General features: G+C 38.9%; 1 long non-coding RNA gene across 1 annotated transcript; it reads left to right on the top strand.

Annotated features, from left to right (window-relative positions):
• Positions 1–5,848: 5,848 nt before the first annotated feature.
• On the top strand, positions 5,849–7,283 carry LOC130550710 (uncharacterized). The gene is made up of 3 exons (XR_008962479.1): positions 5,849–5,954; positions 6,041–6,181; positions 6,880–7,283. It is a non-coding gene; the product is annotated as an uncharacterized LOC130550710 (long non-coding RNA).
• The last annotated feature ends 1,594 nt before the right edge of the window (positions 7,284–8,877 follow it).

Below are 8,877 nucleotides of genomic sequence, written 5' to 3'. Positions count from 1 at the left end.
TGAGATATCAGGATAAGTTAGCAACGACAATAATAATTAGCGATAATAAAATACACTAATATTAGAGCGAAGTGATAAGCGCACTGATACAAACAAGCCGCCAGCAGCGATGCAGGAAACAGGAAGCGCTGATTTCACGCTGATTATTAAAGCCGGTCACACCCTGTCCGCACCTCAAGATGCCACATGACAAAAGATAACAGAAACCATTAACAACAAGGCGTTTGTCGCGATGCATCGCAACGCTCGCACGCGGTATAGATAAACAGATGAAAGGTTTGAAATAAAGCAATGACGGCTTCGCGCTCTTTTTAACTCACTTAAAAACGTTGTCTGTTAATGTGGCGCGTTGTGTCAAATTGAAACTAAAAAGCTCAAGGAGCTGGACGGCGAATATAACTATCATCGTGTTTTCAATGCCTTCATAAAAGTAGGCAATCGTGATTGTTTACCATAAATCTCATTTAAGCAACGTAAATAAACTTTCTTCTCACAAAAGTTGAAGTGCGCTGTGCACGCACGTTTTTGTACATTTGATATCTAGGAGCTTATTTAAAACACCAAGAAACGTGCACCACCAAAATTAAACTTATTTCAAATGAAAACACTAAGAAACATGTATCTTCACACTATTGGTGGGATTTATTTTATGAAACATTTTAGTATAAAACAAGTTAAGTTTACTCACCTTTATCGTTTGAGGAGATTATTTTCAGAAAATGGCCGCTGCTGTGTCACATGATCTACTTAAAATGTTTAGTCAAATTGACTAATAACCAGATTCATGCGACTTTACAAAAAATTACTTGCTGTGTTTACTCATTATTTTAAGCAAACTGCAATCTCAATAAATTTAGTAACATTTATAGGAAGAAATTAAGTAATGTGCAAAACTTATTTTTTTGAGGAAAATCAGCCTATTTAATTGAGCCATATTTACTAGGGCCACGAATCATTTTTTACAGTGAGGGAACAGGTTAAGCTATATTTGTGAGGGCCAAATGTCCTCAGTACTAGGGCTGAACGATTAATCGAAATCGAATGCAATCGCGTTGTGAGACGTTGCGATTTGCTAATCGCAAGAGGCTGCGATGTGGAAACGATGTGAAATATAGGAAACGCGTCTGTTCCAAGCCCGCTTTGAGTGGCATTCTTGCTAACCAACAGAGTGAGCGCACCTCCGTTATGCCTAATAAAAAAATAAAAAAAAACAGAACGCGGGAGAGATAGAGTGTGTGTTATTATGGCATCTGCAGAGTCAGATCAATCATATTAGGCAAATAAATACTAAAGAACCATCCAATTCAGAAGACCGCACACACAGCCTGTGTTATACTCGCTCTCTTCCCCGCGTTGCGCGTCTTGCGGACGTTTAAACTTGACGCGCACACATAGCCCGTTTCATACTCGCTCGTCTCGCGGACGAGCCGTTTAAACTTGATGCACACAGATAGCCTGTTTCATACTCGCGCGACTCTTCCCCGTGTTGCGCGTCTAGCGGACGAGCCGTTTAAACTGATGCGCACACATAGCCTGTTTCATAATCGCGCGTCTCTTCCCCGCGTTGCGCGTCTCGCGGACGAGCCGTTTAAACTTGATGCGCACACAGCCTGTTTCATACTCGCGCGACTCTTCCCCGCGTTGCGCGTCTCGCGGACGAGCCGTTTAAACTTGATGCGCACACATAGCCTGTTTCATACTCGCGCGACTCTTCCCCGCGTTGCGCGTCTCGCGGACGAGCCGTTTAAACTTGATGCGCACACATAGCCTCTTCCCCGCGTTGCGCGTCTCTTCCCCGCGTTGCGCGTCTCTTCCCCGCGTTGCGCGTCTCGCGGACGAGCCGTTTAAACTTGATGCGCACACATAGCCTGTTTCATACTCGCACGTCTCTGCCCCGCGTTGCGCGTCTCGTGGACGAGCCGTTTAAACTTGATGCGCACACACAGCCTGTTGCCTTGACGCACGCGCGCACCCTGTGTCAACTCACGCCTAGCTCCGCGTTTCAAACAAATGTAAATTCTATCTAACTGTTTTGCTAATTTCACTTGGATGAAATTAAACATTCAGCACATTTTCTACTTGTTTTAAAAAATCCCACATACTTAAAAAATAATAAATCAGCCTATGTAACCTATGAACTATTTTAATAATTCACTAACACAATAGAAAATGTTATGGATTTAAGGGTTACAATGGGAGTTGTATTTGTTTTAATGGAAACTATAATAGTGTACACTGGTATTTGGATTCTATTGGTGTGATGTAATCTTGAAGCTGGGAACCAATTGAACAACAGTAAGCCCGATTTGAATAATGCCCAAAACACACTACAAAAATGAATTTTGTAATGGTTTTAATGGAAACAATTAGAATTTCTGTAATGTTTTTTTTTGTTGTTTTCTTTCAGCAGGGCAATTATACCCATACCGTGCTCCACACAACAATATTGAGCTGAAGCTTGAATTAGAAAAGTTAAAATCGCAAATCAAATCGCAATCGCAATGTCTGTCAAAAAAATCGCAATTAGATATTTTCCCCAAATCGCACAGCCCTACTCAGTACCACAGTGAAATACCTGTGAACCCACTTGTGAGGACATTTTACTGGTCCTCACTAAATAAAAAGGCTCATAATTGGCTCAAATAGTGTTTTTCTTTAAATGTAATAGAGGGCATATGTTTGTGTGATTATTAGGTTAAGGGTTAGGGATAGGTGTGCATATTGTGTGTGTGGAGTGTTTTATATGTGGGTATGTCTGTCTTCTGTGTCTTCTTGTTTTTACAGGTATAAATTTAATTGTTTTGCTTATAGTCAATATGTCTCATGTACAGCTGCTTTGTAACAATGAAAATTGTAAAAAGCACTATATAAATAAAGTTGAGGTGATTTGCTATTATCTAGTCAGATGTATAGACTTTACCTGGAGGATGATAAAATAGGTGAACACAATTCCATAACCTTAAGACTGAAGGAGAAACTAAAGCCATGTCTAGGGACTACAGGGACTAAAATATCATATAGTGATGGGGGATTGGGTTTGGAAGCTACTGCATATGCCACAGCAACTCCTGATATCATGGTGCCAATATTTTTGTTCTGTTTGACATAATGAGTAGCCATCCAGTAGTTTTTGGCTAAAGACGTTTCAAAGTATCATTACAGACAATTTCATTTTTGATGCTTTTACATTACAGACATTATTGACAATAACATGGTACATTGATGACATCAGATGGTGCTTATAGACTCTATTATACCGTACTGATTATCATATTCATATAGTACATATGTGCACAATATATTTTTAGGACTTATTGTATCTCAACTCAAAGGAAAAGTTCACTTCAAAATTGTCATTTTTATTCCTACTATAGAAAGTCAATGGGGGAAAATTTTGAAGTGAACTACTCTATCAAGAAGAACGTAAGATTTAAGAATCAGGCATTCACAGCCATACAACGTGCCACCAACAGATGGCCCTGTGGACCAGCGAGCCAGAGCTGTTTTGTTGATTTAACCTACATTTATCAAACTAAGCATGACCTAACCACACACCCAGGCCTTAGAATAGACCAGAGGCACATCTTTTCACGCGCTATGATGTTTAAAGCCACTTCAGTGTTGTAAGGTTACGCTGTGAAGTGACCACACTGGAAAACTGCTGGGTAGCGCACGAAAGAGGAAAACCAGAAACCTCTGTGTGCGAACGAGCCGACGAATCAGTAAAAAGGACAAAATCATGTCATAAAAGGTTGTGGCTCGTGTTTGTATAGGCCTTTAAAAATGTCATCTTTCTGGCCACATTCAGAGATTCAGTCTCCAAACACTCCTCCACCCTCCTCATTTGAGTCGACTCGGGTCGTGGGCAGGAAACACAACACCCACCTCGCACCTACGCTGGAGCCCGACAGGAAATGAACACCCCAGACAGACCAATGTCTCGGACACTCTGAGGAACAAATAGCATTCCTTTTCCCCTCTCAGCCTTACAATAAAGGCCAATTCAGCCCGTACACGTCTCGGTTTATTTAAAACATCAATGGTAGCCGGGCATGAAATCCCAAAGACGTCTTTAGGGAGTGGCTGGTTCATTTACTATTTTTATCGCTTTGCTTATTTTCATTTGTCATGTACAGTAAGTTTTGTGTTTAGCCCTGTTACACGGGGGCGTTTCGACCTTTGAAAGAATGATTTGATTTATCTGATATATTTGTAAAAGTGACATCATCGTCCTTTTAATCACATGCACTATTTATTGAATTACATACGGAATTGACGCTTTTCATATAAAAGCACTTGATTCCAATATATAAGTAAGGGATAATGTAGGCAGCCGGTTGTTATCGTAGAAATATCTCCCCACAGTGTGATCAGGAGCAGACGCGAAGCGAAGGGCTTATTTCGCGGTAACAACCCAGCTAACACAGTACGTTATGACAACGTCGCCAGTTCGTCTTCATTTGGTCACGTGACATTACTTTGTGACCACGTTCTGGGGACGTCTTGGCAACGTTCCATTTTTAGAATTTTTGCTTACGTTCCAGAAACGTCCTAGCCACGTCCTCAAATAACGTCGTGAATTAATCCCATAGAGAACCTTGTAGCGACGTGATGTACTGGTCTCCAGAAAACCAGGACACTGGTCATTTTTGCTTACGTTCCAGAAACGTCTGAGCCACGTCCTCAAATAACGTCGTGAATTGATCCCGTTGAGAATGTTGTAGGGATGTGATATACTCGTCTTCATATGACCTCGACACTGATCATTTGATTAATGAATCTGGTCATTTCTGTTTATTATGTTATTGTATGGAAAATGTATGATCAGTGTAAAATCTGTTATAATGTCAAGACAAATGCTATCAATCTGACTTCTGACAGCTATTAAACTGGAGTTTAATTCGATACCACAATTACAACTATTTCATTTGTGCGCGCGCCTCTGATATGTGCGTGCGCGTCTCCAGCACGCACTCGCCTTCTTTGTTCTGCAAAGAGCCGCGCGCTCTCATCATTTAAAATTTAACGGTCATTTCACTGCCTGATTTTACTTTAGCGGTTCATTAATATTCTTTCTTTACTTTATACCTTACAGATGTGAGAGTAAACACATATTTTAGTGATTTTCGATCGATTTGGCGCGTTTAAATGAACGGACCCTGATGTTTGTGAGTGTGACTAAAGAAGCTTTTGATTGTTGTTTCCTTTAAACGGACAAACTGCTAAACTTATGTGTTAAGACAAGGATATAATGTTAAGCCTAAACACAATGTTTATTCATCTCTGTCAATAAATATCTGCTTTAAATCCTCTATATTGTGCTGAAGTCTTTGATTATTTATGTCATGTACTACAGTATAAATAAAATATCTGATTGTGATGTACAGTGCTGTGTTGAGTTTTATGATCGTTATACTGTGCTTTATAAATATTTTAATAGAAAATTACTCCAATTATGCTTAAAATGTAATCTTTAATGCACAGATTAAATCACAAATTAATTTAATCCTCCATGTGAGGGATGATAAATGTTTAAATTAAATTAAAAAAAAAAAAGATTTTAACAACGTGACTGTTTGGTCGTTAAAACGTGCTCATCTCGTCCCAGAATCGTTATTTGTTACGTCGCTGCAACGAATATGGTACGTTCCAGGTATGTCTTCAGTATGGCGTTCCAAATGGTCCTAAAAAATGACTTTGCAGCACACACTCGTCTCACTGAACGTCTCACTCCACGTCTTAACTGTTTTTGTATTCTGCTATTTATTGCATTGAATTCAAGACGCGGCTTAATGCAGAGTATCAAGCGTCTATGGCGGTTGAAATATGCCAAACCGAAGCCTAACGAGGAGAAGGAGAAGGAGCAGCCTACCCTCTGGTGCGTGTGGAGTTATTAATGGATTTGATAGGGAATGCAGACGATAGACTGGCGGCGACGTCACGGCGACGTCATGGTAGGAACGTCTACTGGCGGCGACGTTACGACGGCGTATATAAAATTTTTATTGAAAATACACGTGTACTAACTACGTCTGAACAGGTACGTCGCCTCACAAGACGCCTGATAAACACGTCGTCTCCAGTTAGCTACGTGTGTAGAGAGAAAGTAGCATGATCCTTCTAGGAACAGAACGCGAGTACAAGACGGACAACAATCAATCAATCAATCAATCAATCAAATGTGAGTACTGAATGTGAATTATGTTGTATTTATTTAAAGTTGTACAATTATTATGATAGCAAAGTTAAATTAGCTTGTGAGAGTTGCTAACTATAAAGGCACAACAACAATCATGTATGAGATTCAAACAAACTGCTAGTGTTTTTGTCTGTAATCATTGAATGTGTTGTAAACTGTACTGTAATTGTTAAATATCTGGATTTCCTCAAGGCAGTGTTACATAGTACACAACACAATAGCTGAGTTTCTGTGCTGTGCTTGTTTGTGTTGCATAGCCATGTAATGTATTTGTGTTTGTTCCTCCTCCTACACTGAATGTAAAGCCTACTGTACTGCCACAGAAAAAAATTGTGTCTGTAACCAGTGTCTGTTGAATTTCAACAAAAAAAATCAAACCTCAGGAGTGATTAAGTCATCCAACGGCAATAGCAATATATAAGACTGACACCATGACAAGACACATGAAAACTGTTATCACATAAAACATAACATTTTCTTAAATACATGTACAAACATTTGTAAAGCAATGATATGAGAAGTGCTACGCAATGTTACACGGTATCAGCAGTTCTTAGAGACAATACCAATAAGGGAAAATGACTAGAGGATTTGATAGCATTCAACATATGTGTAATGCCTTGTTCTGTGTCACCATTCTGGTGATTCTGGTATTTAAATTAACGTTTTTCTTTTAATAGACCATCATATAGACTCTGGCTGTGCTGCAGAATTTGTCCTTGTAGGAGGCTGAACAGGTATTCCTTTCAGGTCTGGATTACCACCTCAGGTAAGACTAGAAAAGGTATGTTTACACAATGCCCAATTTACTCAAGTGTTTCCAGTATTTCTGTTAACTTGGCAGCAATTATGTTCTGTTTTTATCATTTCAGTAAATCACATGTATGTACCTGCAGCAGTTCACCGCTGTCCTTTTTAACAGCGTTGTGTCTCATTCAATGATAGAAGGGTTTTAAGTCCATAATGCAATTGTCTCTGAATATGAAATATAATCAAAAGCATTAATCACACATTGCAAATACATATAACTAAAGCTAGTGTGCCACACAATTTTAATTTAGAAGTACATCACAACACTTGCAAGTAGTCCATTGTGTAGTACTGTTACATACTTCATAACTTAGATTTGAACATTCAAGGATCACTTAAAGACAAAGTCATCTGACGTTACACAATGTTTGTTGGTATAGAAAAAGCAAACAGTCTTATCTAGAATGATTATTGTTATAATCTCTTGTGTGGTTTTAAGTCATATTAGTTTGTGTCTTAGTGAAAATGAGCCAGTGGCTTTAATTTCTTGTTACGTAAAATGACCACTAGAGGGTGGAATATGTCAATTATTTCTATTTTCTGTGGTCACATGTTAAAAGGTCATAATGTGATTGGAAATCTAATGCTGTTGAATGTAAAAAGCTAACATGTTTTGTCAGCAAAGTGAAGTTCCGTGTCTTTATTAATATATAATAATGTTAATTGTGTTGAAATACAATAATGTTATATTAATTAAATATAAACTAATTATATTGTGCGTGTGCGCGCGCGTGTGTGTGTGCGTGCGTGCGTGCGTCCTGATCATTCCCTGTCCCAGAGGCTGTGGCATAATCAACTTTGCCGATGACCACGACCTGATCTGTCTCAGACAGTAAGTGAAGTGACAGTAAGTGAAGTGAAGCACAACAAAGTAAATAGGTTCGCTATAGTCTTAAGAGTGCTGTCTCGTGATCTCAACTTAATTCAACATTTTAGCCAATGCTGCCACATGGCCATTTGATTTACATGCCAAAACTGAAAGTTCTGAAGAGGCTTATGGCTGCCCTGGCCTAAATGTTAGGTTGAGAGTGATAAGGCAGTTGTTCTAGCAGCCTTATCTGATGGGACTTTGGGCATATGCCAATGTAGCAAACTTTTTAAGAGTTAGGCTGTGGAGTGTATTGATGGGTGTATATTATCTTCACAACTCCTACAACATTGTAAATAAAATCATATTTTTTTCATATTTACAGGACTCAGCAGGGGCACCTACAGAATTATTGTGATAATAATATCTGTTTGCTTAGTTCATAGAGGAGTCGGACCCCATGTTTTTTCTAATAGACTGCTCTGCCAGCTTGTTGGAGTACCCACCCCCCCTTTGACATCTTGGAGGTGGACGATGATGACCTTAAACAACAGCTACAAAAGGCCAGTTGCAAATTTATATGACAGAAAATAATACCAATTATTAATGGCTAAAACAAGTTTTAAAAATGTCAGCTCTATACATTTTAGGACGTTCAGATTTAAACTCCAGGTCACAAGGTGGATGGCAATAACATTTTATGCAATTTAAATAAACCAACAGAACATGGAATTGTGACATTAATTAACAGCTTTTAAATAAGTATTTGTTCATTGTAGATTCAACAAGCTGAAACAATTGAGGAGAGCCGAGAAGCTGCAGATAAGGCAGTCCATAACCTGTCACTTCTTGGGTCCCTGAAAGTCATTAGGTCATTCAGTGACTGTGATGACATTTTGTCATCATCTCTACATTATTATTTGGAGGGAAGACTGGATGCACCATTGAGACAATAAGTGCTTTGCTTGTGCCTATTGACCTAAAATGACATGTACTGTATATGTGAAATATTAGATGAAATAACATCTAGTTTTGTTATTTGTGTATATTATAATACACA

The sequence above is a fragment of the Triplophysa rosa genome, unplaced genomic scaffold (genome assembly GCF_024868665.1).
Source record: "Triplophysa rosa unplaced genomic scaffold, Trosa_1v2 scaffold406_ERROPOS52721, whole genome shotgun sequence".
NCBI lineage: Eukaryota > Metazoa > Chordata > Actinopteri > Cypriniformes > Nemacheilidae > Triplophysa > Triplophysa rosa.
This window is presented reverse-complemented; position numbering and strand designations above follow the sequence as displayed.